The sequence below is a fragment of the Macrotis lagotis genome, chromosome 4 (assembly GCF_037893015.1).
Source record: "Macrotis lagotis isolate mMagLag1 chromosome 4, bilby.v1.9.chrom.fasta, whole genome shotgun sequence".
NCBI lineage: Eukaryota > Metazoa > Chordata > Mammalia > Peramelemorphia > Peramelidae > Macrotis > Macrotis lagotis.
Genome location: NC_133661.1, coordinates 258,348,931 through 258,375,918, shown reverse-complemented (window position 1 = coordinate 258,375,918; position 26,988 = coordinate 258,348,931). Strand labels below are relative to the sequence as shown.

General features: G+C 34.2%; 1 pseudogene; it reads left to right on the top strand.

The window, feature by feature from the left end:
* LOC141522430 (stAR-related lipid transfer protein 5 pseudogene) overlaps nt 1–26,136 on the top strand; it is a 33,674-nt pseudogene extending 7,538 nt beyond the window's left edge.
* The last annotated feature ends 852 nt before the right edge of the window (nt 26,137–26,988 follow it).

Genomic DNA, 26,988 nt, shown 5'->3' with positions numbered 1-26,988 from the left:
TAGCAATAAAATGTACCTGGGCAATTCTCAAGTGACAAGGGAATGCGAATGCTGGAAGAGACCTTGGACCTTAAGACACAAGGTCCTATAATAATCACTTGCATTTAAAGCCCATTAAGATTTGGCTATTTTCTGTGCATACCCTTTGATCTAGCAATACCACTACTGGGTCTATACCCTGAAGAGATGATGAAAAAGGGTAAAAACATCACTTGTACAAAAATATTCCTAGCAACCCTGTTTGTGGTGTGTATATATATATATATATATATATATATATATATATATATATATATGTCATGGAACACAATTGTTTTATTAGAAACCAGGAGGAATAGGAATTCAGGGAAGCCTGGAGGGATTTGCATGAACTGATGCCGAGTAAGATGAGCAGAACCAGAAAAACACTGTACATCCTAACAGCAACATGGGGGCAATGATCAACTTTGATGAACTTGCTCATTCCATCAGTGCAACAATCAGGGACAATTTGGGGCTCTCTGCAATGGAGAATACCATCTGTATCCAGATAAAGAACTGTTGAGTTTGAACAAAGTTCAAGGACTATTCCTTTTAATTTAGGGGAAAAAAAACTGCTATCTTATTGTTGTTATCTCTTATACTTTGTTTCTTCTTTAAGGATATGATTTCTCTCTCATCACACTCAATTTGGATCAGTGTACAACATGGAAATAATGTAAAGACTGACAAATTGCTTCTGTGGGGGGAAGGAAGTAAGATTGGGGAAAAATTGTAAAACTCAAATAAAATTTTTAATTAAAAAAATAAATAAATGCAGCCCCAGCAATAAAAAAAATTTGGTTATTTTCAACAACTAAATGGTGAGTCTGTCTGCCTCTATTGCATCCTCCTTTCAGCATTGGTTCTATTATGTCTGATCACTGACCCCACTAGTACCACCACCATCATCCTAGTGCTAAATGAGACTCCAGGATCACATACAAAATGCTCCATAAGGTATTTAGTAGCTTTACAACCTGGCCCCTTCTACCTTTACAGATTTCTTACACCTTACTACCCAAAATGTACTCCCTCTTACTGTTTGATACAGTGACACTGGTCTTTTGACTATTCCAAGAATACAAAACTCCTCTCAGCTCCAGGTATTTTCTCTTGACTGTCCCCCATGCCTAGAATACTCTTCCTCTGACTGCAGACTTCCCTGACTTTAAGACCCACTTAAAATCAGATCTTTTACTGGAAGATTTTCCCTCCCCATCGTAATTTTAGTTCCTTCCCTCTTATTTCCTAGATATTATATAATTTGTTATGTATAGATTGTAAACTGCTTGAGAGCAGTTTATATTCCCTGTACTTGGCACATGTCTGGTACATATTAGGTGCTTAATAAAGATTGATTTGCAAAGCACTGTACACATATTTCATTTGATCTTCACAACCCTGGAAGATAGGGGCTATTATTAGTCCCATTTTATAAGACAGGATTTGAACTCAGGTCTTTCTGACTCCCAAATCCAGTAATCTTGACCATTGAACCACCTAACCAGAAGAAAAAACCCTAGAACATTGCTGATAAAGCTACTCCCAGGGGAAGAGAAGCAAGGTGAGGCTATCTAGAAAAGATTTCACATGGGGTTCTGCTGCCTGGGAGAGGAAGTGTTACTTCTTATTTTAGTTCAGATTGTTCCTTATTTTAACTATTTATTTTCTAGATACTATATACTGAAGGAGTACAGATGTCAGTGTCCTTTAAATAGGATCTGGGACAAAACTTTGCCTCCCTTATACCCTTAATGTTTTGTTGTTTGTTTTGTTTTTGTGATCCTAGGTTGAGTTATAAGACTAGATGGCAAGAGACCTAATATCTGGGTCCTCCTGATTGTGCTTGCTCAATGCTCTAAGACAGAAAAAGATATAACAGCAAAAATTTTGTGGGTATTACTTTCTAGTATTCAAGTCAAAAGTTTAAATTTACTGAGTCTTCCTCTTGAGGGAATGGTACACCTAGGGATTGATCGCATAAACTTTGATCACTAGATCACAGTTTAGGAAGGTTTTGGAGAGGTGACAGATCCCTAAATAAGGGTGACCAAACACCCTAGTCAATCTAATTAACTTCCTTTGTTATTTACTTTGCTTCATGTTTTGAGTAATTATTTTATTCGATTTATATGTCTGGAATATTTCTTACTAATAAGTGTTAAATTTTGAGTGAGAATTTTTGGATTGTGAATTTGAATTGCATTCCAAATCTATAAAGTAATGAGTAGTTCCAGTAGAACCACAGGGACCTTGAACTACACCTAGAAAATTGGCAGTTATATGAATAGAGTTTTGCATATACAATTTAGGGGCATGGTCATAGTAATTAAAACAGTTGAAATGTTTTCAGGAATAAAGATCCTGAGACTTCTTGCTGTCAGTCAAATTACCAGGGACAACTAATAAGGAACAGGAGAAATTTAAAGAAGAGGTGCAAAAAAAAAAGTATTGTGAAAGTAATGCTACATTGACACTATCAGATTCAAATTTTGCAGTAATTGTCAAAGCTATTTCATACTGGTTAAAAATAGAAAAGTTGAATAGTGAAATATTTTAAAATAAACAATGCAGAAAAATCCAGAATAGTAGAATAATGTGTAAAAACTCAATAATACCAATCATTCAGATATATCCCAATATTTGACTCTGACAAATTTACTAAGAAAACTTAAGTAATATGGCAGAAATTGGGTTTAGATCAAATCTTCACACCATGTACTATAATAAATGACAGGTAAATAATGTTTTCAATATTAAATTTATTAAAAACAGAAGAAAAGGTGGTAATGTCTTTATAACTATGATGAAGGAAAATTCTTAAGGAAGAAACATTAATAAAAGGCAAAATGAATAATTTTAATAAAAATAAAAATCAAAGAACTTCTATATGCATAATTCAGGTAGAAGAAAAATTCACAAGGAAAAAAATTTATAGTGAATATTTCTTATACAAAGGTCTAATGTCCAAAATACGCAATTGGTCCCAACATTAAAAAAAGAGCCATTTCCTAATATGTAAATAAGAGGATGTCAATAAGCTCTTTTTTCTAAAAAAAAAAAGATACCAGTTTTCAACACTAGATGAAAAAATATTCCACATCTCTAATAAGAGAAATGCAAATTAAAACAGCCCAAAATTTCACTTTAGAACAGATAAAGCTGAAGTATAAATGGCACGAAGTGTAAATTGGGGAATGATTGAACAAATTATAGGAAAGTAATGGAATGTTATTTTACCATAATAAATAATGACTATGATGGAGTCAAAAACTGATAATAAAATATGATTCCTTCCTCATGGCAGAAAGGCAATGAACTAAATATGCAGAATCCATTTACAGTCATAGCCAATATATTGATTTATTCTGCTTGACTCTTATTGGTTAAGGGGGAAGGTTTCTATATGGGGTATGGGTTAGTGAGTAGTAATGGAGTGGTAACAAAAGATAAAAAGGGCATCAGTGAAACACTGAAAAATTTCACAGATGAGAGCAGCCAAAATTCAGGAGGCCATTGTTTCTATTGTTTTAAATTTATCACTCTTTGGATTATACTCCACCTTTCACTCAAATTCCAAAGGCTGGGTTGCCAGAGATGTGGCTACTACCTCAAGATTCTAAAGTACCCTGTGGATAGATGCTAATGAAAATGAAAACTTAGGAGCCCCCACTAGTGTAGTTCCATTAATAATAAACCCATAGATTCAATTATCTCTTAGCAAAGGTATTTTCTCAGATGACATAGCAAGAACAATTCATAAAAACTATTCTGTCAATGAACCTGAAGTCTCCCATTAATACACAGAGCATCCATGAGAAGAGTGGACCTAGGAGATATGTGTATAGAAAAGGCAACTCACAAATCTTGATATTAAAATTCCTTGAAATATTTTCTCTCTGTAGAATCCTAATGAAGTATCTCAAAGGTTTAGTATTTCTGCAGGGTGAATTGTTGAGCTGAATTCATAAAAACTAATACTCTCCATAGAGCATCTTTTCTGCTTCTAGGGGTCATACTCCTTGATGCTACTTCTTTATAAGTGACTGTCTCTGTATTTGTGTTTCTACTCCTTGCTGGATATAGTTTCTCCTAAAATAGTCGATTAGTTCCCCTTCAAAACTACATAACTGAAATTTGCCCAAGGCTTAACCATTTTAGCAAGGCTAATTTGTTCGGTAAATCTTATTGTTCACTTCATGACTCAAAAGAGAATTGTTTGCTTCTCAGAAAGGGAGCACAGAGTGTTACATCTTGTTAACACATTAAAACCTCAATAGGCATGATGACTATTTCAGCTGAGCTAGGGCCTGGAGAAGTGAGGAGGTGCATATTCCTCCCTCACTTATATGTATCTAGTAGAAGTTATCAATTTATATGCAATAATTTTTCCCTTTATTTAAAAGTTCATATTTATTGGATACAATTCATAATTTAGAGGGGGGGGGAAACTTTCCTTAAAAAAGCTGTGGTTGACGGCTAGGTGGCGCAGTGGATAAAGCACCAGCCCTGGAGTCAGGAGTACCTGGGTTCAAATCCAGTCTCAGACACTTAATAATTACCTAGCTGTGTGGCCTTGGGCAAGCCACTTAACCCCATTTGCCTTGTAAAAACCTAATTAAAAAAAAAAAGTTATGCACTTAAAGTCTGGAGCCCTAAGCTCTGATTTTTGCTTTTTTCTGTGATCAAGCTATGGTACCTTGGGTGAATCCCTGAACTTCTCCAGGATTCAGTTTCTTCATCTATAAGTTGGGAATAGTTATACTGTTCATCTCTAAAATTTAAAAAATTGAGCATTCATTGTGTGAATTTATTTCAAATTACTAATATAAGAAATGGAAATTTAAAAAATTTTGATATTTTTCTTTGTAACCACCAAATTGAGAAAGATAAATAATTAATAATTAACTGACCATGAGAAGTTAGCAGTTGTTGGTGAAACTGTTATTTGTATCATTCATTCAGAAAACAATTTGGAATTATTAAAGATAGGTCACTGAACAATGCATAACATTGGACCCACTGTTTCTGCTTCAGGATATACCTGAAGGAGATGAAGATAGTCCCCCTATCCAAAAAAAAAAATGTTTCAAATGATCTAAGATAAAGGAAAATTTTTTGGGAGGGGGTTGTTATTAGTTCAGTTGTATCTTGTTCTTTGTGATCTCATTTGGGGTTTTCTTGGCAAAGCTACTAGGGTGGCTTGCAGTCTTCTTCTTCAACGTGTCCCCAACTGAGGCAAAAAGGGATTTGGTGACTTATGGTCTAGGTTTAGGTCTATTGAGGGTGTGACTCCAAAGCGGGCAAGCACACTTTTCTAGGTCTCAATTTTTTAGGTCTCAGTGTTTCCTTTTAAACAGGATCACTTTTTTAGAAAAGATTCTCAATGTAGAAAATAGATATCACATACTATCTATTTACTTAATCTATATTTTATTTCAATCTAAATTTTATTTAGATTATTTTCTCTCACAATGAATGCTTTAAAAAATAATTCATGAGTGTACATTAAAAAGTGCTTTGCACTGAAACAACATATCACCTATTATGCTCTCCTGGGAGGTAGACAATTGTTTGGGAATGGGAAGAGAAACTCCACATTCACTTTGGATCTTCATTTTCCCAGCAACTTCATGAGATTCTGAACTTCTGATTGGTGTAATATGCTTCCTCATCCTAGAGTGCCAGTGCATATACCTCAGCAGGAAGTTACTTTGCTTACTAGAATCCCACATTTGCCAGGTAGGTAAATAAGTATACATACTCTTCACTTCCAGGCATATGCCTTTTGGTTTATGGCTGTTCAACCAGAAAAAAATACTTTTTGGTTAGCTATGTATATAGCTTCACCAAATTATTCTAAAAACATTTATGATTTCACAGCAAAGGCCTTGTATTTTGCAATAGAAACTTCACAATAATTTCATCAGTCATGCTTTTTTCATTCATGAATTTTCTGTCATCACTATTAAATGCCATGGAAATACACAATCCTTAAAGAAACTAAAATGATGGTCATCTTTCAACAAACATATTTTCCCTTATCCCCCCACTAAAAAAAGGAGAGAAAAGAGAATTATATTCAGGGAAGAGTTGATAGCATAGTGTTTGCAATAGTTAATGACTGTACTGTCACAGAGAATTAGGCAGCTAGAAAGAACCTCAGAAAGATAATAATTGTGATGTACTGCACTTAAGTCTACAGGAAAAAAAAGTCTAACCAGGAAAAATGTAGATTCTGTTAATAAAAGAGAATTATGCTAGATATTAATTTATTGATGCATTTTTGTCTGTATCAGTAAATTTCTGAGACAAATTCTCTCCACATAGTGAACCATCCCTTTTGACAAAGGAAAATGAGAGAAAACCCACTGAAAATAGAAAAAGTAATGACATTCTGAAATAGGTGTATGAAGAATTAGCTAGGGAATTAGCTAGCTAGAAATTGAGAATCACTGCTCTTGTTAAAGCTTTAGTTCTTGAATTACATTTTCTATAGCAGTAGAAAAAGAATACATAGTTCAAGAGATATAAAATCTGACCCAAGTAGCACAATTCTTTGAAAATCAAAAGAAACCAAACAGAAGTTAATGATCCTATGAGATAATAAATTTTAAAACAAAGTAAAACGATTGAAGAAATGGGGGGATGGAGGGAGAGAGAGAAAAATACACACAAAATAACTTATTAGAAAAACAACAAAAATAATTTAAGAGGCATTGAATTGCTCAAAATTTATGAAACCTCCCCCCCCAACCCCTCCCTCAAAAGTATAGATTGCATTATTTTAGGAAATAATTCCAAAGAACTGATGAAGAGTACTGCCCATCTCATGACTTACCATTGATGAACTAATAAGCAGACTGAGTACAATATTTATTTTCAGTGAATAATGAAATATTAAAAGGAGAAAAGATGCTTAATCTCTGAAAAGATATTTTAAGAAATCAGAAAAATTATACAGATATATTAGAACAAAAGGGCAAAATGAAAATAAAAAACTTACTGATCAAAGACAAGAAATTCCAAATTTAAAACTCAGAAATGATATTGCCAAAATCAGTTTCTGGATCAAAGAAAAAAATGTTGAAAGCAATCAAGGAGAAAAATTTGAAGGAAGAAACCACAAACTGATTAAAAACAGGGTAGAGAACAAAGAAAAAACTATAAGATAATAGAAGGAAGTGAAGTATATAATAAATGATCATAACTGAACATGAACAGGATTAACTCAACTATAAAATGAAAGAAAACACTAGAAAATAGAATCCAATTTTATGTTTTTACAAGAAACTTGGCAAAAAATAGTCACAATGATGAGCAAAATCCTTTAAGCCTCAACTAACTTCACAAAGAACAGGTAGGTGGTACAGTGAATAGAAAGCTAGATCTGGAGTCAGGAAGACTTTCTGAGGTTAGATCTGACCTCAGACTCTACCTGTGTGACCCTGGACAAGTCATTTAACCCTGTTTGCTTCAGTTTTTCATCTGTAAAAAGAATTGATGAAAAAAATGGCAAACCCTTCCAGTATCTTTGTCAAAAAAAAAACCCAAATGGAGTTTACAGAGATGGATATGACTGAAAAACAATAACAAAAATCTTCTTTTAAAAAAAGCAAGGGTAGAAATAATGATTTCAGACAAGACACCTGCAAAAATTTAAAAGAAATAGTGAAACTTCATTTTACTGAAAAGAACCAAGTAGTTTCAGTTCTTTACCTAAAGGTACCAATCAATATAACGTCTAAAAACTTTAAAGGAAAAAACTAAATGAATTATTGGGGAAAATAGCAAACTATAATTGTGGGGGATCTTAAATGCCTTTCAAAATGAGACAAATTAACCAAACAATAAAAAAGTCAAGAACCTGAATAGAATTTTAGAAGGATTTTAAACTTCTACTGATTATTCCATGAGAATTGAAAAGAGCTTTCATATTTCTAAGTTATACATTACACCTTTAAAAATGAAGGCATAAAAGCCTCATAAGCAAATGTAGCAAACTAGTATTAAATACATCCCTTACTGATTACAATGAAATAAAAATTCTATTCAATAAAAAAGGATTACAAGTCAACTGAAAAATAAATCACCTAAAGAACTGGTGGGTTGAAGAACGCAAATAATGAAAATGATAGAAAAATACCATTAAAATAATGGCAATAATGAGACTTGAAATGATAAGGTGACTGAACCTCAGTAAAGTGCCTTACCCACTGTCAAGGACTAGGCACAAGGACTCTGTCCCCAGGCATAAGACAAGCCCCTATCAACAAAACTCCCTGCTATAGCCAGAAAGAATTAAAAAAGTCTTTGAACTACTGAACCTATTCCCATTTCATTTTTCAGGGCTATGAAAACCATTTGAAATCTGCCCAGACTCATATCCTATTGTCTACCACACAAGCTATTTGAAGACACTAAATTCACCCTTCATGATATGTACAGGCTATGAATTACTCTTTACTCCCTCCCTAGCACTGTCCTTGACTCCTCCATTACCACTTTCCCAGTACATATCCTATTTAGATTCTGGCCTTATCCCCCTGCCGTTAGAAGTTCCATTACAATATTATTGCAACTACCCCTAATTTCACCTTTAACTTTGCTAAATTTCCATTACTGTTTGATACCCTTACTTTGTTACCTTAACAAAATGCTACTTTCTTGAGGAACTCCAGCAGTTTCCCTTAGAAATCTAACAATTACAAGACCTAACTGTCCTTAATTTTCTTTATGCTGCTTTCTATGCTGCTTACTCCTGCTGACCACTGCTGGTCAGCCCAGCTGCAATACTTGTAACTGTCCTTACTTTCCTAATTTATTTTGTTAAATTACCATTGCTTTTTAATCCCTTTACTTTGTTACTTTAACAGAATAAAACTTTCTGTCCCTAAATACTAATGGGTCAAGAATCAGTCTTTTAAGTGAATTCATTCACATCTTCAAACCCTAGACTAGACCATTCAACATTTTTCCATCATCAAAAAAAGGGTCCTCCATGAGTTTGGGCTTTTAATTAGATTAAATGTGTTAATCTTTAGAGTTCGTCCTCATGAGGAGCAAACATTAAACTCCAGAGTTTGGACTTAAGAAATAGGGAAAGGAAAAGTAGGTTATCTATACCTATACTGACATTTCTCTAAGCTTGCAGATTATGCAGGCATGTGGAGGAGACCTGGTTAGAGAAGCAACACCCTACCAAAATAGAGTCCTAGGCTCCAGGACTCATGAGACTTTTATATGTTTTGACTATCAGAAGGCAGGATCAGAAAAGCCACCTCGGACTTGTCCAAAGGGAGCAACCCCAATATAGGATGAGGCTCAAGATGGGGCAGAGGACCTGGACAGACATCCCATTAAAAGGAATGCCTCATCAGTTATGCTAATGACCTTCAAAGCATGAGAATTCTCTCCCTTCCAAGCCTAACTGCTATCTTATAAGAAAAGTAGGCAAAGATGTTTAAGTTACATTCAAATTTGTATCTTTAAAGACAAAGTTCACCTTTTATGATTATTAATGTGTTCTAATTAAGAGGAGATATATACATATATAGATATATATGCATGCTAACAGATTCATAAATACATAGATACATATATTCTATTCTTTTTTTTAAGGGTTAAGTGGCTTGCCCAAGGCCACACAGCTAGGTAATTATTAAGTGTCTGAGGTCAGATTTGAACTCAAGTACTCCTGACTCCAGGGCCAGCGCTCTGTCCAATGCGCCACCTAGCCACCCTGATACATATATTCTAAAGGGCAAAATTTAGCATTTTCAGGTAACATACCAAAATTTTTTGAAGCAACTAAAGCAGTATTGGGGGAAAATTTGCAAGACTTACATTTTTAAACACTTTCATCAATAACAGAGAAAAGACATCAATGAAATAGATACAATAATAACCCCCCCAAAATCACCAACATCAAAATTCTGAAGAAAAAAAGCAAAAGGAAAATTTATATATCATTGAATTAACAAAAAAATAGTGCTATTAAAAAAAACTAGAATGGATAAACCATTTTAGGCAGTTAGGTAGTACAGTGGATAGAGCATTAGACCTTCGGTCAAAAAGATGATCTGAGTTCAAATTCAGCCTCAGACTGATGACAAGAAAATGGGATGACTTCAGAGAAAGAGAACTTGTTCTAAGTGAAAAACTCACAGATAGACCACTTGACCCTGGAGTTAAGAAAAGCTAAATTTTAATTCAAGGTTTATTGCAAAGTTCACACGTGACAGAAACATCATATTACATAAGTTATTACATAAAGTTCATAGGTAGCCACAAATAGGTCACAAATTAAACTCTTTGGAGAGCAACAGGAGGTTGAACTAATTAAAGGGCGGGTGGATAAGAAGAGTTGAGGCTAAAGTTTTTAAAGGAAAGAGGAAAGGAAATGAAACAGCCACATTAGACCCTGTGGATTAGAACTAGGCATTATTGATAGTTACAAGCCAGGGAAAGAAATGGTCAAGCTAAAGGGGAAAAGAGGAGAAAAGCTGAGGAGAGAATAAAAAGAGAAGCCTAAGTCAACACAGATATAGCCACATGGAATTGGTCTATATTGTTAAAGAGAAGAAACAGAGAGAACTTGAATGGGAGAATAGCAAGGAGAACCAGCTGGGGAAAAAATAAGTTAAAAAGGAAAAAAGAGGAAGAGACTTAGAGGATAAAAGGAAGAAGGAAAGGCCAGGGCACCCAAGAGGAGGAGGAGGAGAGGAGAGAGACAGATGGAGACTGCAGGGAGAAAAGCAAAAGCAAAAAAAGGAAGGAGAAATTCACTGCTTTAGTTGCTCCTTTCCAGTGGGTGGGCCAAGGGTGGTACTTAAGGAGTGGTTTAGCAACTGGTTCTAGGTTTTCTCCAATGCCTGTGTCACAAGGGCAGTCTGCAAGGAGTGACTAAGACAGTACTTTCTGTGCATGGGTGGTGCTCTACATACTACACCCTAAGTGCTAAACCTTTTCTGCTCCAAAGGGCATGACTTTTGAGTTCAATGTGGTAGAGAATGGAGAGCACCCTTCACAAAACAGAAAAATCTTCAAAGGTTATAGCATTGTCTCCATTCCCTGCTTCAAGACAATAGTAGCCATGTGACCCTGGGCCATTCATTTTATCCTGTTTACCTTAATTTTTTCACCCGTGAAATGTGCTTAAGAAGGAAATGGCAAATCATTCTACTATATTTGCCAAGAAACCTCACAAAGAGTCATACATGGCTGGCTAAAACAACAATGAAAATTTGATTAAAAGAGAGGAAAACAAAATTACCAGTCAAAAATGGAAAAAAAATTCATAGCAGGGGCGGCTAGGTGGTATAGTAGATAAAGCACCAGCCCTGGAGTCAGGAGTGCCTGGGTTCAAATCCGGTCTCAGACACTTAATAATTACCTAGTCGTGCGTCCTTGGGCAAGCCACTTAACCCCATTTGCCTTGCAAAAAACTAAAAAAACAAAAAGAATTCATAGCAAATGAAAAAATAAAGGATACTTATTAGAAGCTTTTGGTCAACTATAACTGGCAACATAAGTGAAATGTATAAATATTTATAAAACCAGGAAATAATAAGATTGAGAATTTAAAACCCCAATCACAGAAAAAGAATTTTATTAAGCAGTAAATGAACTAAAAAAAATTTCAGGATCAAAAGGATTCATGTGAATTCTATCAAACATTCAAAGAACAATATTTTATAAATATTTGTAAAAGCATATAAGACGTTGATCCTACCAAATACCTTCTATTATACAAGTAAGACCTTGGTACCTAACCTAGAAAGAATCAAATTTGTGTGTATGTGTGTCTGTGTGTGTGTTTGTGTGTGTGTGTGTGTGTGTGTGTGTGTGTGTGTGTGTGTGTGTGTGTGTGTGTGTGTGTGTGTATTTTAGAGATGGGAGGAATTTTTAAAAGCTTGATAAGTCAACAAAAATTCTAACTATCCCTAGAGAAGGAACTGATGTTGATTGAATACAGATTAAAGCATACTATTTTATAATATATTTTTCTTGAGATTTGGGGTGAGGTTTTTTTGGTTTGTTTTTTCAACAACATGACAAACGTGGAAATTTTTCACATGACTATACACTTATCTATATCAAATTGCTTGCCTTCTTAATGAGAAGAAATAGGGAAGGGGGGAAAAGAATTTTGAACTCAAAGTTTTAAAAAAAAATTAAAAATTGTTTTTAAAGTAACTGGAGAAAATAAAATGCTAAAGATTTAAACATAAATAAAATTTTTACCTGGAAAATTGACCTAGTTAATAGAAAATTTTTATACTTCTAATCATCTACCTGTCAATAACATTTTGCATTCTAATCTCAAGGACTGTAGCAAAATGAAGTAATTAATATTCATTAAGGTAAAGGAGATCAGAGTGATATTAGAAATAATTCCTATCAGATTGATTAGGAAATAGGAAATTATGATGCTATAAATTGATAAGATTGAAAGGTCCTAAAGAAATCGTTTTTGCATTCTATTGCTTCCAGGCAAGATAAGATCTAGACCATCCATCAAGGAACATCATAGAAAAAGATTTTTGGGGCGGCTAGGTGGCACAGTGGATAGAGCACCGACCCTGGAGTCAGGAGTACCTGAGTTCAAATCCGACCTCAGACACTTAATAATTGCCAACAGCGTGGCCTTGGGCAAGCTGCTTAACCCCATTTGCCTTGCAAAAAAAAAAAAAAAAAGAAAGATTTTGTCTTATTGATAAAGATTTGTTTTTAAAAAGTGCCCCAGGACAGCTAGGTGGCACAGTGGATAGAGCACTGGCCTTGGAGTCAGGACGACCTGAGTTCAAGTTCGGCCTCAGCCATAATTAATAATTACCTAGCTGTATGAACTTGGGCAAATCACTTAACCCCATTGCCTTGAGAAAAAAAAAACAAGAAAAGAGATAAAAAGAACTGCAAAACTTCAGGAATATAATAAAAAGACTAAATGATAACTTTTGAATCTTAGTTTTCTTTCTCATCAGTAAAATTAGAGAACTGGACTAGATGAGCTTACCAGTTTTAAATTCTAAAATTCATTATGCACACAAAATATATGTGTATTTATGTATAAATGCTTATATAGCACACATCTATAGGTATGTGTGCAAATCTTTACATGTACATATGACTATGAGTTATAGATGAGTTGCTTATCTGTAGGGGAAGGATAGAAGCAGTTACCACATGAGTTCTCCATACTAATGCAATCACATTTCTTGATCAAAAAATACATATATAATATATATATGTATATATACATACATACATACATACATACATACATACATACAAATCTATCTAACCAGAGGGGCTGAAGCACTTGTCCATTTTCTATTCTCTACCAAGACTTGGAGTTTGGACCAGTTTTATTCCTAGAAAGGCTATACTCTGGTGAAAGAGCTTCCCTTTTCTTTCACACATTGACTCATTAAGTCCCTCACCCCAGTTACCCCAGGGACAATTTTAATTATTGTAAACTAAAAGGTAACTCAAAAGTCCAGGACTTCTCTAAAAACAGGATAAAAGGTACTGAAGGCACAAAATGAATTGGATATGAGGTAGTTTATTCCTGCACATACAAAAGAAATGTGAAATAACAAGGATAGTTGACATTAACAGGATTAAATAAACTTAAAACTACCATCACAATATAGTGGAAGGCTAATATTTAAATCTCATTAAGGATAGAATGCAGTTTTTCCAAGATAAGTAATTAGGTATTTTACATTTCACCTGGGTATCACATTATCCAAACACTTCCATTATTTATCTGCTGATTGATTGACCTCTTGTTTATGGCCATTTTCTTTGATGTATTGACTTCCTCTGCCATCCTCCAAGGATAACAGTGGCAGAACTCACAGACTTCCTAATCTTTTGAACTCATAAGATCACTAGACAATGTCCATCCTGAGGTTACTGTTCGATTACCCACTCAGAAAAGGAGGGATCCCTAACCCACAGAACATGTGCTCTCCATAATGTACTCATAGTCTTATGGAGATCAAGGTGGGAGTATGGTCAGCCAATCCCTCTCCCATTGGAAATTTGGAATGAGGCTCACAAATAGTCTGCATTATTAAAAGCTGGACAGGAAAGTGGAAAGGCTGCTTGTATCAGAGCAGCCAATTAGAGGAACTCAAACTTTTGAGTCTTTTGAATCATAGTATGACCAGAAGCCTGCTCTAAAACTCCTTTTGGCAATAGGAAGCAGGCAGGTAGTATCTTTGCATGCATTATACAATGTACAACACACACACACACACACACACACACACACACACACACTAATAAAAAAACAATGTAACAAATATTGATGCATATTTTCAAGAAAGTATACTTAAAGACAGAGAAGCACTGTAAGATATTTGAAATTTGATCAAATAATGTTGGAAAGGAAATTAATTGAAGTAAAGTAATGAGCAGAATGAAAAATTGATGTATCATCTAATAGAATACATTTTCAGAATAAAATTTCTTTTTTTTACATTATACATTCATTACATGTACAATATGTTAGATTTTTAAGAATTTAAAAAACTTTTTTTTATAAAAAGACCAAACCTAAACCCTTTAATTTAGGATCAGAAGTAGTAAACATTGTTGCACAACTCTGCTGTCTTCTTATTGTCTCTTATGGGGTATTTTCCTGTCTCTTTGACTTTTACTTTCAAAATTCTTCAATGAGTAGTCTACACTTACAGCCCCTAATTCATTACCTCTCACTTTCTTCTCAGCTCATTGCAATCTGGCTTCCATCTCCCCTTATACATAAATAGCTGTCTTGCTGCCAGGGTTATAAAATAAAATTTCCCATACACATATTTAATCTTAAAGTTGTATCTTTTTCAGACTTCAGATCTTTATTCATGTTCCTACCATGAGACACATTTGTATCCTGACTCCCATTTTTGATTCCTATTCCCTAGTTCCATACATCCACTATTTCCTAAATCAGTTCTCTTATTTCACTATGTGTCTTAATACCAGAATCATAACTATGACTTTTTATACTTGAGACAAAAAGGCAGGAAAAGCACTTCTTGTTGGAATGATGTGAGAGACCACAGTACACTGGGCAGAGGCAAAGAAAGAGTATTAAAGCTCAACCTAGTTAGATCATCTGACAGTTTCTAATACAGATCAATGCAACTTATTAAACTCACATTTGCAGGACACTGTTGATAGATAGGTACAGAGGTTTTCAAAGATATAATGAAAAAGTTACTGTCCATAGGGAACTCACAGTTTACTAAGGGTGATGAAACATACAAGTTGTATTTTTTTTCCCTCAAAACTCACCTTCCTTCTAACTTCCCTATTTCTATTGAAGGCACCATCATCCTTTCTGAACTCATATTTGCAACCTTGCAGTTGCCCTTAACTCTTTCTTCTCATTTTCTTTCACTCCAGAGTTTAATATACTTTACAGTTATTTTCAATTTGCCTTCACAACATTTCTCACAACTATCTTCCTTTCCCCTCAAATGGCCTAGTTGAGACCTTCATCATCCTTATCTGGGCAATTGCAATATCTTACAAATTCATTTCCAGTACCATTCTTTCCTTCCTCTAAACTACCCTCCACTCATATAACCATTTTCCACACAACTGCCAAATTGATATTCCTAAAGCACAAACCTGACCATGTGATACCTTCACATAAAAATGTTCAGTGACTTGCCTCTAGTATCATATTCAAACCCCTTTCCTTGGCTTTTGAAGCTACTAAAAATCTTTTGAGGGGCAGCTAGGTGGTGTGGATAAAGCACCAGCCCTGGAGTCAGGAGTACCTGGGTTCAAATCTGGTCTCAGACACTCTAGCTGTGTGGCCTTGGGCAAGCCACTTAACCCCGTTTGCCTTGCAAAAACCTAAAAAAAATCTTTTGCTAGCCTTTCTTTTCAAGATTTATTTCCTTCTATTCACCTCACATACTTTTATCCTAACCAAACTACCCTCTTGCTGTCCTTTACAAGATTCTGTCTTCCTTCTTTGTGCCTCACATAAGCTCTAATGTTCTCTCTGCTTCCTTCTCCATCTTAGATTCCCTAATTCATTTCATAACTCAAGTCAAATGCTATCTCCTTCACAAAATCTTTTTTCGGATATCTTCTAAGCAACTATTGCTTCTCTCCTTCCCTTTGCCCCAACCTGCCACATTACTTTGTATTGATTTATCTGTGTATATATTAAACTCCTTGAATTTAGGAACAATTTTGCTTTCATCCTTATTTCCCTAATACCTACCACAATGGCTGGCACAAACTAGGGGGTTAATAAGTGCTCATTGAGTTGAATTAAATTAAATTCCCTCATTTTACAAATGAAAAAACTTGATACCTAGAGATTTGAAGCAACTTGCCTAAGCTGACATACACTTGGCAGAACTGAAATGCAAACCCAGGCCCTTTGATGCAAAATCAAACATTCTGAACTGAAGTATACTGCAGTTCCTTTTCTTCTTAGATATCCAAGTTATTTCACCACTCATTAGTACCTCCAAAAGTCATTGCTCAAAGGAGTCACCACATTGGGACACAAATTTCCTATTTGTGTCTCAGTAGAATTAACAAGGTTATGGTGGGATTTAGTAACTTTGCATGAATGGGAGTTGTCCGTTAGTTAGAACAATAATACACAGAATAGCTTTTATTAGGCTTTATTAGGGTAGTTTGCAAGTAAGATGAACACCACTTCCTAGCCCTCTTCATGTCATGCCACCTGATTTCCAGTTTCTCTTTGTATGGACCTGAAGAACTCACTATTGTGGCTCTTGAGCTCTGACTAGTGAACTGCCATCTTGTCTTCCTGACCACAGGCTTACCATGCCATTCACCAGACATCTCTTTCCAGTGCTGCTATACACAACTGTCTCTTCCCCCTTTTCTAGGTTAAGTTCTGAGAACAGTTATCCAATTAACACTATCATTCATGGTAATGACACATCAATTCCCTTTGTTGTTCTGTTGTTTCAGTCGTATCTGACTCTTCATGACCCATTTGGGGTTTTCTTGTTAAAGATAAAGGTTTGCCATTTTCTTCTACAGCCCATTTGACAGATGAGAAAACTTAGGCAAAGTTGAGTGACTTGCTCAGGGTCATCCATTTAGTAAATACTTGAGACCAGATTTGAACTCAGAATATTCCTGTCTCTAGGCCAGGTGCTCTATAAACTGTGCCACGTAGCTGCCCTCAATTGCCCTAGGACTGCCTGTGACTTCTCTGACCAGAACTTCCCTATCATCTATAGTTTTCCCCTTTAAAAGGGGTATCTCACTTCCATGTTTTTGTACCCCTAATGCTTAGCACAGGACCTTGCCCAAAGTAAATGCTAAATAAATGTTTTTAATAATCTATTAATTCTATATGATGTTAAGAATTGATTTTTCTCTTTAAAACTGACATATCATGTTAAAATTAAAAACAGAAAATATAAATATGGTATTATGCACATGAGCAGTGCTTATTAATCAAAAAAAGAAGAATTCTCTTGGCATGTCAAAATGTACAAAATAATAAATCCATCCAAAATCAAAAGGTTCACTTTATTCAGTCCAATATCTAGGATCATTTTATCATAGATTTAGTCCTAACAGAGCCCTTAGAAGTAATTTAATCCTACTTCATGATACAGATAAGGAAATTAGGCCCAGAGAGGTCATGTGATTTGTCTAAGTTTATAGAGGTAGTCATTGGCAGAAGCAAGTCTTAAACCCCAAACTTGTCTGATTGTAAATTTAGGGTTTTTTTTTTTTGCAATTTCATCACTAATTTGATTATTTTTTGTTGAAACTTTCTTGTTGATGGCTTTGAGTTTGGAACCTCTTTAGTAACCTTTGAAGGTTCTAGGACCAATAAGGGCTCACAGAAACAATTCAATTAAGCTCCATAAATACCCGTTGTATGACTACTACAACTTACTGTGTGTTTTGCATTATGCTAAAGACATACATAAAGAAAAACATAAGTATCTCCCCTCAAGAAACATATATTCCAACAGGGAAGATGACATGTAAAAAACTTGGCATAAAACTTATATATATATTCAGTATATAGAATGTAATCTAATAGGGAAAGAAATTAGTTGCTCAGGTATATAGGAGAGGGAGCACTAGAAAAATTGCCCTGCATAATAGAGGATTTTAGGCTGAAGTTTGAAATAAACCAGAGAAACCAAGGGTCAGAGATAAGGGGACAAGCATTAGAAATAACCAGTACAAAGATATGGAGACAAGAGGAATGTTAAATGTAAGGAACTGCAAGTAAACTAATATGATTGATTCATAGAGTGTCTGCAGATAAAAAGCATAAATAACCTGGATAAGTAGAAAAGAGCACATGTAACCATAAAATTCTCAATGGAGGACTTTTATTTTTAATCCTGGGGATAATAGAAGACCACTGAAGCTCATTGAGTAAAGAAGTGTTATGGTCAGATATACATTTTATTTTTCAGAATTCATATTGGCAATTTTAGAGAGCAGGGGAAAAATTGAGGCAGAAAGATCAGTTATTGAAATAGTCTGGCAAGAGGTGATATAGTCCTGATGTACATGGCTAAGAAAGGCACATACATGAAGTATACAGTGAAGTCAGAAACAAGTTCTGGGAGCAAATTAGATTTGTCTGGTGAATGAGAGTGAGGAGATAAGATTGACACTTGAGTCATAAGCCTGAGTGAATGGGAAGATGGTGGTTCCCTTTTATAGTAATGGGGAAATTTATTTATTTGTATTTTTGAAAGGCAATAGGGTTAAGTGATTTACCCAAGGTCACACAGCTAGGTAATTATTAAACATCTGAGGCTGGATTTGAACTCAGGTCCTCCAGACTCCAGGGTCAGTATTCTATCTACTATGTCACCTAACTGCCCCAATGGGGAAGTTTAAGAAAGGACAGTTTTGGGGAGAAGATGATGAGCTCTGTTTGGGACATGTACAATATGCTCTCTACTCACAGGTCTTGCTAATCTCCCCCAAAATTTTCATAGATTGCTTTTGAAGGTTTTTGAAGCTTCAAAACATACAGTATTTTTACATAATACTCTGTAAATCTTTATGAAGAGTCTTTACTGCTGAAAATCAATTCATCACATTGGTAACCTGCAGAAACAACAAAAGACAGAAAAAATTATAGTGAAACTAAAAAAGTTGATTTTTGCCATTGGCCTCAACTTTCACTTGGTAATAAGAACAAATCCTGCCCAGCATGTTTGAGTGCTGGATATGTTCACCCATATCATTGATGAAATGAAAGGATCTCCTTTCTACAATTGCTGTCCAGGGTCAAATATTTCTCACTGTTCAAAGTCACTATTCAATGTCACTAGTTGAATAGGTAAATTCAGGCAAAATCACTTGACTGTTCACCTGATATATTATTACCATATTATGAATGAGACTGCCTTTGTCTCTTCTTTATCCTGTAGGTTGCAACAACCTAATCCTAAAAATTCCTTTTAGGTCTATTTGTGCTATGATTCAAAAATCTTTCCATTTTTTTCCTTCTTTCTTTTTTTTAATCTGGGACCTGTGGCACTAGAGCATACTCTAGTGGCCATCAAGCACAGTAAAGTATTTGAGTTCACTGGATTTGCTATAGCAAAATTTATAACAAAATAGATTCCTTGTTTGGGCAAACGGTTATTCTTTCCTCCTAAGGGCATAGGACCTTAATAGAACATTGCATGATCATTCCAAATCTTACAGTTCTCCTCTTAAGAGAAATCACACTCTACTTTCTTCTTCCATTATCCAAGGTAGTGTTCCATGCCAAGAACAAACAAACAAGAATCATTATCTTAGAACATCATGAACCCCTGACCCAGCTGTGGTTTAGCCAAGTCTTTTGGGTTTTTTTCCTTTTTCCCAAATCAAAAAAGTGTTTAGATTTCCCCTTCAGAGATAATCTATTTAAAGATTATAGAGAGAAGGGAGTAATATATGTGTAATACTTAAAGTAAATTTTGTTCACTCGTGTCGGTGTTATTACAAACTTGAACGAACACCATTATTACAAATAAATAAAAATGAAGGATCAGAACCAGTTTTGCATGAGAAAATACTTTTCAACAGACTGTAATCCTTACTTAAAGCCTTCTCTTTGCCTATCATGTATACACATATATACATAAATACATAAATATTATATATTTATATATACACATTTATTGTCAAAGAAAATGTGAAAGAGAATATTTATTATACATAACATATACCTGTACTTACTCGAGTTGTATGTATATTTGCATTTATGTATGCATATAAACATACATATATACAGATATGTTTGTGTGTTTATGAATATAGACATATTTTTATACACATGCACATACATATTAGCTACACTTATTTATAAATAATCCATTTGAGGAATATGATCACTTCTGAGTCTACAAAGAATGAAAGTGGCCCACTTAGTTTTAACAGTGAATTATAGTCTTAAAATAACACAAAGTAGAAACAAACAACAACACACACAAAAACTTTCTTTTTTAAATCTAGAAGCTTTGTGTTCTATTGTATTTAGGCTTAAAATATGGAACTATTTAGAATGAATTAAAGAGATTATGTTTATTTGATTTCAGGTTATCTCAGCAAGAAACACATTTTCCATACCTCTTTGGAAGAACAGCAGGTCAAATGACACATTTGTGATTGACTGTTTGAAATATTTCAGCCACACCACAGGTTGCACCTGACCTGAAAGCAGCAGATTGACCGAACAAAGGCATTATGTTTTAAATGTGCCTTTCTGGGTTAGTCAAGGGCAATTGTCACAAACTTTGCTTTTTATTTCTATCCTATGACACTAATCAGTTTAATTATATTCCTAACTCAAAATTTTGGACTATAATTGATTTACCACAGATGCAAATATTATATAAAATAATTGTGGAACTTTTATAAATTAGCTTGCTTCTAAGTCTCTATGTCCTTAACTTCAGAACATTTCAAAAAATGTAAATTTGTTCTTCTACTTTAATGTGTTTACATTGTCTGAAATCATTTAAGCATTGAAATAATAGAAATCATTTTTCTTTTGTTAAAAGGGAGTAAAATTAGATAAAATGGAAATATGAAATCCAAAAATTCATTATAATATATTATTTGAGTAACTAAAAATCATATTCTTATTTGAGGTCCATATAATTTCCTTGTTAATGTGAACCTTTCATATTCTTTAAGTGCCTATTCTAGTTGAGTAACTACTTCCAATACATAGTCTTCTAACACCTGTTTTCTTCACTGGCTTTACCCTCAGGTCCTTTATATGCTATGGGGAAAAATGAATTTAACTTCCCAAATGCTAAAACTGCTGGTGCAAAACATAGCTAAATATCAGCAGCTGTCCTATGGTACCTAGGGCGATGAAAGGAAATCTTACAACTAAATCTTGTGAAAAGTTGCCTTTTTCTACAAATCTTGGTTGTGTGTGTGTGTGTGTGTGTGTGTGTGTGTGTGTATTTTAGTAAATGCAAGAAGAATTCCAAGTTTCTTCAATTAAAAATAAAACATTCTAAGAGAGAGAATAGGTTAACAGGAAACTAAACGAACAAATTTTCACTCTTCTAAAATAATAACTCCCCAAGATGGTAGGGTAAAGTCAGGGACTCACCTGAGCTCTCCAAAATTTCCCTTCAAACAACTTTAAAATAACACCTCAAAACTAATTCTGGAGTAGCAGAACCAACAAAAGGATAGGAAGGAGTAATTTTCCAGCTCAAGACAACATAGAAGGTGGGCAAGAAAGGTCTGTCTCACTGGGATAAGTGTGGAGGGCAGGCTGCATTGACAAGCCAGCAACAGTCCTTGGAGATGACTTCCAGAGCTCTCAGCTCATAGAGGGTAAGGGAATTAGACAACTGCTCTGAAGGAGATTTCAATGAATCTTTTTTTGGTCCATTTTTAAAAATTCACTTTATTTTATTTTTCCCAATTACATGCAAAGATAGATTTCAATATTTATCCTTTTGCAAGCTTTTGGGTTCCTCATTTTTCTACCATCCTCCCTTCCCTTCCCCTTACCCATGGCAACAAGCAACTGATATAGGTTGTACATTTATAATCAAGATTAATATATTTCCATATTGATCATGTCATGAAAGAGGAATTAGAGCCAAGGGGAAAAACTATGAGAAAGAAAAAACATAAAAGAAAATTCAAAAAATGAATATAGTATGCTTTTGGTTTACATTCAGACTGAATAATTTTTCACTAAATGTGGATAACATTTTCCATAATAGGTCTCTCAGGATTGACCTTGATCACTGAACTGCTGAGAAGAACTGTGTCCATCATAGTTGATTATCTCACAATGTTGCAAGTCTTTCCAGGATTTTCTGAAGTTCACCCATTCATGATTTCTTACAGAGCAATAGCACTCCATAATTTTCATATACCATAACTTATTCAGTCATTCCCCAATTGATTGACATCCCCTAAATTTTACAAGCAACCTTTTGCTATCTCTGGGTACAAGATTCTGTTGCATTTCCTGCACCATAGTCCCAGAGTGAGGAGGAACATTAAAATATTCAGCCATGGGGGTCATAATTACGATCAAAAAAGAGTGCTTGTTATTCAGAGACTAGAGCACAGGGCAGAACTTAAAAACTTACAGATTCCCAGAACTAGCTCCAAAAACAGCTACCAAAACCCCCTGAAATTTAGAATAATTACCCTTTCACCCTGGGAATAGAGACCAACTTTAACATAAAGTTAAAAGTCAAGAAATAGATTGGAGAAATAAGCAAACTACAAAATAAGATCTTAACCAGAGAAAGTTGGTGAAAGGGTAATTCTAAAAGACTTGTGATGGAAAATGCCATCTATCTTCAGGGAAAAAACTAAGGAGTTTGAATGCAGACTAAAGTATCCTATTTTCACTTTTTTAAACTTATTTTATGGGTGGATGCTTTTTCATTTTAGTTTTGATTCTTCTTTCACAATATGATTAATATGGAAATATGTTAAAATGATTATAGATGTATAACTTTTATCAATTTATTCACTGTCATGGAAGGGGGAAGGAAGGGAAGACTGTAGAAAAATGTGGAACTCAAAAACTTACAAAAAGATGAATGTTGAAAACTCTTTACAAGTAATTGAAAAAATAAAATAACATTTTTAAAAAATTAGTGACATGAAACATAAATTCAAAAGAATACAACAAAGTCAAAACTGATGCATATACAACCTCAAAAATATGAATTGGTCTCAGGCCCAAAAAGATTTTCTAAAAAAAGTTCAAAAGGATTTTTAAAAAATCAAGTAAGACAGGTAGAGGAAAATAGGGGAAAGAAATTAGAATGATACCAAAAAATCATTTAAAAAAGTCAACATCTTGATTAAAGTAGGCACCAAAAATACTGAAGAAAATAATCCCTTAAAAAAAGACCAACTGGTAAAAGTGACTAAAAAAATTCACTGAGGAGAAAAACTCCTTACAAAGCAGAATTGGTCAAATGGAAAGGTATGTATAAAAAATTCACTGAAGAGAACTCCTTAAAAAGTACAACTGACCAAATGGAAAAAGAAGTGCAAAAGCTCATCAAAAAAAATGTTTGCTTAAAAATTATATTGGGCAAGGAAAAAGTTAATGTTTCCATAAGACATCAAGAAATGATCAACAAAAAAGAATGAAAAATATCAAACAAAATGTAAAACATTGGAAAAATAATTTAACTGGAATTGAGGACAGATCAGTTACAGAGTACTAGACTATCTGAAAACCATGATCAAAGAAAGAGCCTAGATACCATATTTCAAGAAATTATCAAAGAAAATTACCCTGATATTCTAGAACCAGAGAATAAAAGTGAAATTGAAAGAATCCACTAATCATTCCTAGAAAAGATTCCAAAAAGAAAAACTTCCAGGAATAGTATAGTCAAATTTCAAAGCTCCCAGATCAAGGGGAGAATATTGCAAGAAAGAATAAATTCAAACATTACAGAGTTGGAGTCAGAATAACATAAGATTTAGTAGCTTCTACATAAAAGGATAAGAGGGTGTGGAATATGATATTCTGGAGAGCAAAAAAAAAAGCTAGAATTGCAAGCAAGAATCACCATCTCAGCAAAACTGAGTATAATCCTTCAGGAGAGAAATGAATATTTAATGAAGAGGCCAGAACTGAATAGAAAATTTTACTTTCAGGTACTGCCAAGTTCATTTCCTTTCTTGCTATGGACCCAGCTCAGGCAGCAAAGGTGTCTGGTTTCATGTCAGAGAAAATGCTTCTCTACTGGATGGATGAGAATGAATGGAGAAAGTGTCAGAACAGCAAAATAGTTACATTTTCTTGAAGGTCTTCTACAGAATTTTCTGAGAACCTAAACAAAGGAAAAGGAATAATATTGAATGTGGAAATTCTTAGCACCAGCAAATAATGGACTATGGACAAAATGGGACAATAATGTGAAAGAATTCCAAGTTTTTGAAGTGATCAAAGACAATCTCTTTGTAACCAGAACTGTCATGAAACTTATTTCTCACCATCAACTGTCATGAAACTTATTTCTCCTAGAGATTTCATAGATCTAATACTAGTCAAGAAATGTGAATATAAGCCTATAGATTCTAATGCTACCTTTGTGGACTAACCACCTTGTCCTCCATAGTCAGGTTATGTGAGATGGTTTAATCATCCCTGTGGTTGCTTTTATGAACTTGTTCCGGGGAACCAGAGAAGGCCCACATTGTCAGTTTCTTTCAGTCTGACCTCAATGGCTACTTTTTCAAGAATGTGGTGAATAAACTCCTTTCCCCCCCCACAGGATAACTGAATTGTTCAATAATCTTCAAAAAGCAGTGAACAAATTCAAGAATGACATTCTTCTTCCTGGAACAATATCTTATTTAACCCATTCAGAAATTGGAGTTGCTGGGACACAAGTGACATGGTAAACAGTGGATCTCTGATTTGCATTCTAAAATGTATTCTAAAAACAAATTCACAAACAAAATAAGACAGGAGGAAGAAAATGAAGATACCCAATAGAGATTCTGCTTTCCTTGACACTAACCATTGACATATTTCCTTTTCTACTCTGCCTTCTCCATGATGTTTACCAAAAATAGTAAAGGAAAGGAACCAGATTTTGTAGTGCTTTAATGAATAAGATATCTTGTCTTTGGCATTATTGTCATTTATTTATGGATGATTCCTACATAGTCTTATGGAAATAGTTTTGGATTTTGAATTAGAAGACACAAGTTCAAAAAATTTTGACTTTTAAATATAAGACAAGAGAAGAATGAAAAGGTAAACATGAAGGAAAAAAACAAGAGCATTCGATGGGAAAATACTTGAAACTCCTAAGAACTTTAATTTTATTAGAACAGTTTTACATAGAGAAAGGGTGTGGGGATGAGCTGACAATGATACGATCATATCTGTGGGGTAAATTTTCTCTCATATAAGAGGAGCAGAAGAGCTTTTACAGTGGAAGGGAATATTGGGGGAGGGAGTGACAGACAACGCTTACCCATTACTCTCAGCAGAGTCTATGAATAGCCAGACAGAGAGAATAACACACATACTTAGTTGGATATAGAACTATATCTTACCTTTCCTTTCAGGGAATTAGGAAAGGAAGAGAAAGAGTGGTGGGATTGGGGAGAAGGGTAAGGGGAGAGATGCTTATAGAAAAAAGGGCAGATTAGGGAGCCAGTGGTCAAAAGCAAAACACCTTTGAAGAGGGAGAGGATGAAAAGAAAGAGAAAGAAGGATATAAAAGAGGGGAATATGATGGTGGGGAATACACAGTAAACAAACTGAAAAAAAATTTTACCACAACTTTCTCTGATAAACATCCCATTTTTCAAATATATAAAGAACTGAATTGATAATCGAACAAAAAATGTAAACAAGGAATTTTTGTATGAACACATTAAAGCCATAATCATATGAAAAATACTCTAAATAAATTTTTATTAGAGAAGTACAAGTTAAAACAATTCAGATATCACATCACACCTATCAAATTGGCTACCATTATAGAAGAGCAAATGCTGGAGGGCATGTGAAAAAATTGCAACTACAATGTATGGTGAACTATCAAACAGCACATCTCCTTTGATGTAGCACACCACTAGGTCTGTATACCAGAGATTTTAAAAAAGAAAGAAAAAAGATCTTTGTGTTAATATATATATATATATATACATATATATATACATATATATATACATATATATATATATTTGTAGCAGCTCTTTTGTGTTGACAAAGAATTGGAAATCAAGGAGAAATACATCAATTGATGAATGGCTAAAAATGTTGTGGAATATGGGATATATGGTTGTGATGGAATACTATTATTCTATTAAAAGTAGCAAGCAGAATACTTTCAGAAAAACTTGGAAAGATTTATATGAACTAATTCAAAGTGAAGTGAGCAAAATCAGGAGAACATTATATTCAATAACAGTGTAATTGTATGATGATCAGCTGTAAATGACTTAGCTGGTCTCAGCGATACAATGATCCAAGACAATTCTGAAAATTTTATGATGAAAAATGGTATCCACCTCCAAGAAAAAAAGAACTAAATACAATTGAAACTTTTTTAACTTTATTTTTTCTTGGGTTTTTTAAATTGCTTGGGGAAGAAGAGAAGGAGGGAGTGAGAAAATGTGGCATTTAATTTTTTAAAATGCTAAAAGAGTCATTTTTATATGTAATGTAAATGTTAATATTAAATAATCAATCCCACTGTTTTTTAATCTCCATTACTGTCCAAAGTAATTTCACATGTTTTCCACTTGATTTTCTTGACAAGATTTTAAACTTTAGAAATTTATTAGTGATTTTTGTGTTTACTCATCAATTCTTGACACATTTTACTCTTCATGCCCCATATATATTAAACCTCACCTTGTAAGTCAAAACAAGTAAAAAAACCACTGTAACAACTCTGACTCATCTACAATCTTCTACTTCATAATACTCCACCT